This window comes from Takifugu rubripes, chromosome 14 (genome assembly GCF_901000725.2).
Source record: "Takifugu rubripes chromosome 14, fTakRub1.2, whole genome shotgun sequence".
Lineage (NCBI taxonomy): Eukaryota > Metazoa > Chordata > Actinopteri > Tetraodontiformes > Tetraodontidae > Takifugu > Takifugu rubripes.
The window spans coordinates 8,945,848-8,957,381 of NC_042298.1; the positions used below are offsets into that span (position 1 = coordinate 8,945,848).

General features: G+C 42.4%; 1 long non-coding RNA gene across 1 annotated transcript; it reads right to left on the reverse strand.

Moving 5' to 3' along the window:
• Nucleotides 1-10,299: 10,299 nt before the first annotated feature.
• On the reverse strand, nt 10,300-11,266 carry LOC105417388 (uncharacterized). The gene is made up of 3 exons (XR_965069.2): nt 11,013-11,266; nt 10,782-10,830; nt 10,300-10,613 (listed from the first exon to the last, which is right to left on the reverse strand). It is a non-coding gene; the product is annotated as an uncharacterized lncRNA (long non-coding RNA).
• Nucleotides 11,267-11,534: the final 268 nt, after the last annotated feature.

An 11,534-nucleotide genomic window follows, 5' to 3' on the forward strand; every position in this document is an offset into this window, starting at 1 on the left:
CTTATACTCTTTTCAAAGTGATGGAGGGAAGAATTTAACATGACTTCTGCTTTCAGAAAACTTCGTTTCGTTCACGACTGAAGAGCAATCTAAGCGCGGTAATGCTCTTGAAAACAAATGTGAAAACAGTTCTGACCAATGGACTACTCACAGTCAAAAATAGTTACACAAGCCTCTACCAGAGATTGCCCTGCACATGTTCTGACCTTTGGTGGTTGTCCTTTGTGCGAAGCGCCCCGTCACTCATGCTCTTCATTACTATTTCTTATCACACTCTTCCATTTCCTTCCTGCGCTCTCACTCTGTTTACTGCTTGTGCCGCAGGCCGCTGGCAGTGCCTCGTTGCCATTCGTCACTCCAGCTGGCACCAGTGGTGAGGACAAGACCCTCTGACCCCACCACTGGGAGAAGAGCAAGGAAATGAGTGGAAAGGGAAAATCACATAATGCTATTAAGAGATGAGGGGAAAAAGCACATAGATTCAACAACGAGCCACATCAAGCTTCTTCAAAATAGCATCTCTATATCTGGATGGGCTGCCAAATATGTCGAAAGTTTACATCGCATAATACAAACAATGTTTTTTGTCTTGTTCTGTTTATCTAAATCTCCTTTGCTTTCACAATGTTGCTTGGCGTATACATCTTGTCTCATCTTCATCTGTCATAAGGGCAACAATTTCCGACTGGGGGGGATTTCAAGATGTTCCCATGCCAGATGGGAGATGTAATTCCTCCAGCATATCCAGGGTCTAATCCAGGCTCTCTTGGTCGAATGTGCCAGAAACACCTCCCCAGGAAGACGTCCTAAAGGCATCCTGACCAGACACCTGAACCACAATTTGCAATTGTAATTTGATCTTCTCCCTGACATATGAACTCCTGACTTTTTCTCTAAGGCTAAGCCCAGAAACACATTTGGATGGTTATATTTTCCCACATGTAAGGGCCCGAATACAGATTTATCCACAGATTTTGTTTATTTCTTCCTCCTGGGCAAGCGTAATGGTTTTGGCAAGGCCAGTTGTTATTTGGAGGACCGTGTCGTAGGCTCAGTCTCTGAAGACAACGGCCTCAGACTGATTGTTACCCTGGCAGCGTCGCACTCAGGTGTAAACCATCCCCGGTGTCAGCTGAAGGCTTCAACTCACTGTTGATAGAGGACAATAGGATTACCTCATGTGCAAAAAAAATTAGGGATGGAACCCTAAGGTCATCAAACATGACACCATCTGCCACTAATTCAGTCTGTGTGAGAAAGAAGCAATGAACAGAACTGCTGACGAAGGGCAAAGGTGGAGGAGTCCAAACTGAACTGGGAATGGGTCTCAGTGCTGGAAATACAAACCAATATACTGTTCTGACAAAACAGAGGCTATACAGGTCAAAACAATGGATCATCATTTTCCCAGAATGGCCCATTGAGGAACACAGTAGTAAGCACTTTTTAGGTCCACAAAGCACAAAACTATAAGGCTGCTCAAGATAGCTGCCTGACAGAATTCTACAAATGAACCACGCTTGAGTGAATCTGACAGAATCCTCAGGGGCCACTATTTCAATTCCAGCGACTCTTGTCAAATCTGCTGCAGCCAATAACAAACAAACAAATAATCCCACATTTGGAAGCAAGCGTGGTTCTAAATTATCCAGTTGAGTGACCAGTTAGGAGAATATAAAGTGGTTGTAATACAAATATTTTCATAGGACAGAGTGAGCCATTTCGACCTCGGTCACCTTAAAACCCTCGCCGCATAACAATTTTATTTAAAAAACAAACATAAAGCTGAAATTAACTGTAATAGCAATACAGAAAACTGACACAGCTGCAGCATCACACTATGTCGTGACGTGAGCTCTACTGGAGTTCCACAACTAGAGATTCTTTGCTAAATTCTGACAGATCTAATCCTCCATAGAATTGATGGACTGATCTTCTTAGATGCTTATATGAGCCTGTCGCTAATGGGACAGCGCAGGGACATTAGGTCAAATTAGTGACGGCAAATCAAAGTAGGACAATGAGTAGTAATCAAGCTGCAGAAGCTTGCTCCGTCCGAGTGCAGTTGGTTTTATTAATGTTGTCCACACTTGCACTGTGCCAACGTGCATCTTAATGAGTGAGCCTAGACAGGAGAGCAGATGCGTCCTATCTCTTTAAGAGCTGGATGCTGGCAGCAAGAGCTGACAGAGACATGGCCACAGAGTGATTACTGACAAGTAAGCAGAGAAAGTGTGACACAGTTGGCCCTTCTGCCAGAGTTTCAGAGAGGTGATGGCTGCTGTCTGCCTGGAATGGAGTTTGGTAACAGGGCAGAACATGAGAGAACAACAAGCCAAGCCAGTGCTACGCTTCACGCTTCAATACCAACGTAGATTGTGAGGCCATAGACATTGAGAATTTCACTCTAATCACATGGGTCCACATTTATTTGCTTGTTTTCTGGTAGCCGCCTCCTGATTTTGTGCTGGTTTGGGATGAAAATACATCTGTGGGGCTTAATCTGCAAACGCTTACATTCAATTTTCACTTTTTCTGATTATAAAAATTGATTCAATTCGGAGGATGCACAAAACAGAAACCTTAAACGGGAAATATAAAAACCCGCCATGCTGGATTTCTGCTGTTTGCATTTGCAAAGGGGATTAACAGAGCAGCGGAGGAGCACAGAGGACCTCTCAACAACAGACATGGTACTCGAGTGAAGGTCTATTGACAAGCTGAACAAACATCCCCAGCAGAGAGACAGAAAGAGCAGGAAAGAGAGGAGAGGAGAGAATGATAAGGACAGCAGGATTAAATAAAAAGCGTGGGGTGGGGGGGGGGGGGGGGGGGGGGGTGGGGGGGATTATGAGTCTGGGAAGAAAAAGATCAGCCTGTGACAACACCCATGAGGCAAGAGTTAGAGTGCAGCAAAAGTGCTTCACAGACTGAAAAATATACACTCTGGTGCCAATGAGAGAAATCACCTGGTTAATGGCGGTTCAAATGAATTTACTCTTAAGCTTTTGAAGACGAGCTATCAGAGGTCAAAATGTTGTCGTACGTCTGCCACTTCTGCGTTAAGTCTTTCACACGTGTTGCTGCCATAGGGCCACGAGCAAGAGTTCATCCAAGCCAGTATATAAACACCGACCCAGACCCATCTGCATCATAACATATAGGCAGCCAATTTCACCCAAATCCTGGTACATTTCGGGCTACTCTTGCATCTGTGCAGAAAGTCATGATACACGAGCATTGGTGATATGCAGGGGAGCAATTGGAAAAGAAAAAAATATGAAGAAACTTTAAATCTTGACTTTTTTTGCAGCTACGTGTGTATGTGCATTTCAGCTGTAGTGGATAGGACAACTGCTCCTATTTTAGGAGGATCCTCTCATGCGGGAGCAGAAGCTTTGTGTACCCTCTCCAGACAGGACATACAAATACGGTCACACATGTAAAAGACAAAGCTAGAACATGATGTCAACAGAGGGTTGGGCTTAGGGAAGCTCAGCGATCTCTCTGATGCAACATTGTGACCAAGAGATTACTCCTGTTTTTAACTATCACAGAGAGAAAACGAAAAGCCAAATCTCGTGTCCTCTGTGAAGTCTGAGGTAGGTCAGAGTGATTTCATCATCTTTGGCCCCACCAGTAGTCCAATACAGCCTTCGGCAGCATGAAGCAGATCAAAGCTGGTCATGCAGTGACACAACAAGTCCGTTTCCTTGCTGCTCGTTCGGAAACAGGTCAAAGATCGGGGTCAATCGGAGAACAGTCTCCCTGCGACCAGCAGGATTAAGTAGCTGGAGGACAGGATGCTACAAGGTTTGAATCCAGTTTGCTTTTCTCATTACATCACCCTCGTCCCTCGTCCCACGTCTGACTCCTCTGGTTCACCACGAGGACTATATAGGAAAGCTCATTCTGCAGCTTGATTGCAAAGACAGATGTTCTCCTTCACTGTGCATTAATCACAGACATAGAATTACAGTGGTTGAGAGAGCCCACTGTCCCCTGAAGCACAAATCAAATGCAAATGGACATAAGAGAACTTCATCATCAGTAACCCAGAAAGCTTTAGGTTTGCCTGGCAGTTTATCTTTCATACATTCATATTCTCTGTCTGTTTCCTTTCATCATAATGCTGGTAGGGTCCAATCAAACACTCTTGAGCAAATGTACCGCTGATGCATGTGACACGTAAATGTATTTGTTCATTATTTACTGGCCATGTGAAGCTTTTACAACAGTTATGAATGAATACGATGCTGCTGTTCTGTCTCTGTGGTTATTTAAGTTGCTCTGTGCTAATCTCGGGACACAGGAAGCATAATTGATCTATTAACCCTCTGCTAATCCTTGCAAGCAACATGTAGTGTATGGATCAGGATTGATTAATCAGGATAGCATGTCTATATCCCCATACAGGAAATAAACCAGAGTCTGCAGGAAGTGGAGATGCATGCTTTTTCAGAGGACTATGTTAATCTTCTTTAATTGTTCCATCTGCAAGTCTGCTCCCCTGCTTTGATCACCTTCTGTTTATCAATCATTGAATCATTGAGGTTGATGGTGAAGGCGTATGTGCGTGCGTGTGTGCATGTGTGTGTCTATTGACTTTAGTCACAGACATTGCAGGCTGGAAACTGCACATCTTGACATTTCAAATGTAGCACACAAAATTGTACATTTCCAATAGAGGTAAAAAAAAAAAAAAAGCTTAATGCAGCCTAAGAATTTAAACACAGTTCCGTATTTATCTGTTAATAGATCACCATAAAGTCTGGCTGGGCTCCGGCTGCTTTATCAGAGCACATATGGGAGATCAACATCTTATTGAACAGGTGAGATGGAACAGATCTGAGGATGGAACAGGTCTGTGGGGAAACAGGGACAAGGCTGTATAGAGATGCTGCCTCTCTGAAAGACTTGGGGAAATCCTCTCGTGCAGCAACGTGCAGCGTCAAAGCAACAGTGGATATTTTGGCCTATAGTCCAAGGTAAAGAAAATGAGAGGGTGCCCAGCGTTCTCAGTAATAATTCTGTTGTTCAGTGGGGCCAAAACAAGCTTTCCTGACAAAATGATTGAGGCAGCCAATATGATTGTTTTACTTTTTTAAAATGCATTTTCTTTAAAGTGGTTTTCCACAAATGAGTCAGACTTCTCCTGATTAGTTAAGTTTTGACTGTATATACAACGGAAACAAGATGAAAGGTATGTTATATGGAACAAAGTGCTTCTGGCAGGGTCACGGAAAAACAGGCCACATATGTGACATTTCATTAAGAAATCCCCCAGTTCTCATGCTTCTTATGTACCAAACAAGGGTGCATTTCCTGACCTCCTACTGCCACATGCTGCGTTCATGCACATTTGGCTCAAACTGCAAATTTTAGGGAGTGACCACACCAATATGTTGTTTTTTTTGTTGCATATCTCGTTTTAAAATAGAAAAACACCATCTGTGCGACTTCTCCTTCCAGTTGAGGTGAGATCTGTGCATCAGCTGCTCAAAGCAAATGCTCTCTGGTGTGTCTTTATGTTGAATGGCTCATATTGTTCGGCTGACCTGATTCAGAGGAGGGTCTCCTCAAAACCAGTCTGACGAACAAAAGACAGAAAGTGCTGGAGGTGACATTTCTCAGAGCACAGATGAGTCTGCTCCTCTGTGGGTGCACAAGAGATCAGATTCACCTACTGACAAACCTGTTTACGGCCCACCTAACTTTGAAACATCTTTGCATTCACTGTCAGCCCTCTCATTTAACAGCAGCGTAATAGCAACATAACATTGAGTATGACACAAAGAAGGAAAATGAATTTTAGTTGCACAGCAAAGATGGAGGACAGAGCCTGGATTGTCTGTGGAAACACACCTGCTGCTCAGCTTTGAAGCACAGATGAAAGGATGGCCAATAATCATAGCACAGAACAAAGCAAACGTCAGGGTTTTACTCAGGACTGTGCACAGTGCCCTCCGCCCACCTTTTATTTGGCATATCTCACATTTCGGCCACCCCTGTGAAAAGCAATCCTGGGCCAGTGAGGATTTCCTAAAAAATATATATTTTATTTCTGCAGTGGGTAATTATGCATGTTTTAAAAACACATATACATTTCACAGAGATCCAGAGTTGTGTGAAGGTTTGAATATACTAAAAAACTATATTTCTCAGTCTAATCTGATCTGTTTTATTAAAGACATGTTGATGCTATTTTGACTCTCGTGACATCTCAACTCCACACAATGGGAGGAGATATGTGAGGAGACCACATGTACCTCAGCAGAGATGATCTCTGTTGTGAGCAGCAAGAGATGGGAAGCTGCGACATCTAGTGGAATTAATAAGGAACTGCAGCTAAGAGCCAAAATGTGTGGGCGGATCATGCAGCAGGATCAGCTCTGTAGGGATGCGCTGGATTTAGTCCACACTCATACTTCCCATTAACTGCACCGCCTTTAAACGAAGTTATAAAGATAGTTTATTGTTGGCATTTTAAAGAAAAAGTGTTGTGTATAAAAATGACTAAGCACTGATATTTCAAAAATCCAATCTGATTATTCTGCCGCCGGATGGCAACGCGTCCTTTTGCAGTGTCAGAAAAGTAAAGGACCGAAACCACTAAGTGTATGGAACTCCACTGCCAAGACCCTAATAATTTTTAGCAGAGCCATTTAGTCTTTACAGCTAATAGATCAGGAAAATTGTCCTGGCAAATGCATAGAGGACATGCAGAGCTGAACGGACTCTAAATTCATACTCTGACCAGCTCGTATTGCTGGAGAATTGCATTATCATCAGCTGCACTTAAGGGCTTCTGCAGGACAAGGACAGATTTTGCCCTCTGTCTGTTAGACTGGGGAAAAGCTCTGATTTTTATACTAGGAACTCCTCTGGACTCTGTCTGACCTGAAGCTCTGCTGGTCTGTCTGTGGGACCCAGATTATGGCCATCATCATGTAAATGAAGAACATTTCTATAAAAACATTTTCCCACTGAGATATGATTTCTACTCCATCACTTGTCCCCTTAAAGCACAAGAACTTTGCATCAGCTCTCCAGTATTTTGCTAAAGTCTTTTCCTCCCCTGGTGTTTCATGCTTAAAACACATGGACATTTACGTTATTGGGCAGCTAAAATCCACCAATGACCTCATTATCAGGCTAATGCGGAGTTAATGAATGGAAGGAAATGGACTGTGAAATATGTACTAATGGTTCTAATGTCCACTCCTGTCCCTGTGTCCAAAAACAGACTTGTTGGGCACACACTGAGAGGCTGATAGTAGCGCAAGGTGAATGGTAATTTGCAGGATTATACAATGTTACTGTGTTTCATCGCCACTTGTTTCTGTTTTATTCAATCTGTGGTCGCATACTGGAGCTCTGTGCTTGATGCATTTAAGTATTCAAGTTCCTCTTTGCCCTCAGAGCAATATGTTTTAGTCAGTACTGGAGAATAATCAGATCGAGAACGGAACATTTGGCATACTTTCATAAATCTAGAGAGGCAAAACGTTATGTAACGACATCAAGAGTGAAACCTCTTTGCAATGCTCTGTCAGAATGTAAGAGATGTGTGTGTGAGGCATGAAATAAACCAACTATAAATAAATAAATATTGAGTTATGTAATACAAGTCGGTCTCAGCCACAGCAACATCTGATGGAGGAAATTATATTGACGTGTAATCATTAGCTGAGATTATGATGATGGTAAAGATAATTAGAAATCATCATTGTGACTTAACTTAAAGGCTTAAAGCTTAAACGGACGGGGGACAGCAAAGAAAGGTGGCAGGCGGCCGACCTGCAGATAAACAGCAAGTGGAGAACCAAAAGCAGAGAAACTTGGGTTGAACAAGGCTTATTCTGTATTACTGCTTCCGCAAGCCCCAAATTACATGGGATACTTTTTTCTTCTTATTTTCTTCCTGAGGTGTGTCTCTGATCATTTCCAGTCTATTGGTTTTACACTCATACCAGCAACAGTTCTGAATACGAGCGCACAGAGACACTTTTCTGTGAAATGGCCTCTAACAACTCGACTGGTAAGTCAATCATGAAAATTAGCTGTAAAGAACATGGATATTAAAAGTGACATGAAGACATGAGGAGTGGGGCGCTCTGTGTCATATTGACTTAGATGTGGTGTTCACTCATCCAGGAAAACATGCTCGGCATCATCCTGTACATTGCGTCCTCTCTCTCTGGCTATTTATTAGAGTGGATCATCACAATGACCCTCACTGAGACCAACCCGCCGATACCTGCAACAGCATCCATGCTCCTGTCTCGAACCTCGGAGCCTCCAGGAGCAGAATCACCAAAGCCACTCAAAAAGTAGAACAAACTGGAGACACCCACAGTGTCAAAGCAAAGGCTCAGAGCATCCGCGAGCCACCTGAGGAGACACAATAGAGGAACCAGATGGGAACAGACCTGAGCTGTGTGATCTGTGTGGAATCCCCCCCATTCCTCAAGTTCATTAGTAAGGAGCACCATAGCACCAGCTCACTCTCCTGTAAACACATGCAAACCAATTACGGGGCCTCCCAATTATTCCAGCATGCTCCCTACATACTGGGAGGCCAGGAGGGTAAGGACCTTTCTAAAGAGACCAGCCAGGGCAACAGTTGGGTTGTTTGTTAAGAGGTCATTATGAATGTTCATTACGCGGCTAAAAAATGGAGATATTTGACCTTCACTGACAGTGATGGTGGTCAGAGGTAGTTAGATGTTTAAGTGTTTCATTCAAGTGTCTATATATACTGTATAAATAGACACATGATACACACACATACACACACACTCTAATAATCGTCCCCAACAACAATTAGTTCTCCTCCCTTCCGACTGATGTCACCAGCGATTGGTTCTGCTGGCAAAGGCGAGCGGCGTACACCAACTCAAGCATTAACATCATCTTTATTAACATGCACCTCTGGATAAGTCAGTCTTAATTACTCACTGCAGGCCAAAACAAGATAAGATTTAATTGTAAAGATAAATATAAAATGATTTTGATTGGAAGGTTTGAGTCTGCAGTGCGCCGCGGGCGTCCAGATGTGTTCTCTCAGGAGTGAAGGTCGTCTGCATTCGTCTATTGACACTTTCAAGCGGGATGAGGACACGTGGGGCTAATCCACAGCCGTTTACACCAGTCTGAATCCTAATTCAGGGTGGATTATCTAATTTCAACATCTATTTTTCAGTATGGTCCCTTTAAATAAGACCCGAAGATTCCCACTTATGCGTGATCACAGCAAATAACCGGAGGGAACATGAGTCACCACAGCTGGGAGATCAGTATACAGCAGTGACTGACGTTTATCTACAGGGACGAAACAAAAAACCCACATCTCTATAGTGAAATATGAAATAAAGTCATTATCTGTCTGAAGCTGATGCCATTCAATGGTGGTGTTCCACACAAAAAAACAACGTGTTGCCCTTTGCAAGGATAAAGGGGTACACGTAATAATTATTTCTGATGTGTAAGTTACTTGAGGGTATTAGACATACTATGACTCTCAGATTTTGACCTGATAACCTCACACTGATCTTTCTAGTCGGCTGTGCTGAAGGTCCCGTTGTGATAATTCACCTGCAGACCATGGATCTTCTTTTTGCTACTCATAAAACACTTCATAATGACAATTGCAACTCATTCTTGCAGCATATTCCAGCATATCAACTTGGAAGATTGATTTTGGACACACTTTCATTGACCAGTGTTTATATCTGTTACGTTTAAAGTACAAATGTAGAACTATCTTCAAACCTCATGGTTTATCTTAAATATTTTTAACCCATAGCTCTTTAATTGACATTATTATTAGTCCCACGAGATAGTTTGAAATGCTGAAATTGCGACATGCTTCAAGCTCAAACACTGTTATGTGTAAACAAATATAATCCTAATAATCACATATTCAGAAGCAGAGTAGCAGTAACTTGTTGCTGGGAAAACTGAGTTAAACCTAGAATGTTGCAAACAACACTTCCCTGAACTCAAGCGACAACTGTGAATAATAATGTCACGCTGGTGTGAACGAAAAGTAACACGTTAGAACAATTCTTTGAGAAGGCAGCGCCCCCTGGTGGGATGTTATTTTAATATCATTGTATTAATTAAATGCTGCACTCTAATTTTTTAATGTAGTATAAAGATGTAACTGAAAAAACCTGTAAGAGTTTATGCAACAGCCTTCATTATTAAATTAGCAGACATGATGTAAAAAAGGGGGTTTAAAGTTGAATAAATAGATAATTAGTGTTTGGAAGATAGCCATTTTTTAATTAAACACATCAACTGAACATTGAAAGGCTTCTTTATAAGACAAACATCCTTTTTATGCTTCTTGGTCTGAAACCTATTACCAACCAAACCATCCCATTGCACCTTGTTGCTTTTTCAATCTTCCACCCTGAATGAACCAAACATTTACAGCAATAATGCATTTTGACCCTGATAATCACGGGTGAAGAAACTAAAGGTCGGTGACCTGCGGCCGTTCCAGTTCAGCATCATTGGGTCTTGTTGAGCTCAACCAGTCGCTGTCTAATAAGCTGGTTCTCTTGCAGTACCTTGGAGATTGTCCTTAGAACTTCAAGTTTGACCTTTTTCATAAGGAAGATACAGAAAAAAAAGCTTGGTGTGGATTCATGACTGAGCACAAAATGAGCCTGACTTTCCAGGTTTCGTGTGCAACAGCCCAATGCATTCTTACTGCTCATAAAGGGACTACTCATGTTGACACACCTTATTACATTTTTCAGATGACCCACCTTTTGTCATTTAGTCTCTGACCAGTAGATCCAGTTTCAGGCCCAGAACCTGCCAAAAATATAACGTGAATATGCAGCCTCTGCTTGAGGCCTTCACTTAGACTTGCTTCCCCAGGTATCTAATTTTAATGTGCGTAGCAAAAGTAATTAAATATTAATCAACATCAATGCAAACTAGTCTGGGTCACCCTTCAGAGCAAATTGGCTAATGCTAACTAGCATTTCACGCACTCGCAGGTGGAGCCGCTTCTTCTCTGCAAACACTTGTGTCTGCGACAGGCTCATTCAGCCATTTCATCGAGGTTTTTTCCTCCGTGTTTTTTCCTTTACGGAATTTCGGTAGCTTGACTTTTAAAAGGCCGACGCTGTCCCGCTTCATACGGGGCCTGAACCTGCGAATCTGGGTGGGGGAACCATTCGGCACCGTAGTTCGTTCCGGCTGTGAAATGCCACTTTGACTGCAGCTCAATTGTGAGCGAAATACGGAAACATACTTGGTTCTGATAGGCATACTCCCTTCCTGTGTAGATCAATTCAAATGTATAAATAAAAAGAATCAGGCAGAAAAGACACTTTTCTACATTGGCCAGCGTTTTAAGGCGATAACACTGCTGACCAGCAGGTGGCGTTGCTGTGCGGATAATGGGAAGTCCAAAATTCACTAAAACGTGGTTTTTAAAAATATCCCCTTATTTCTGCAATATATGGCAATATTACGACTACAAATCCTACTTCTAATTCTTTTTTTTTTTG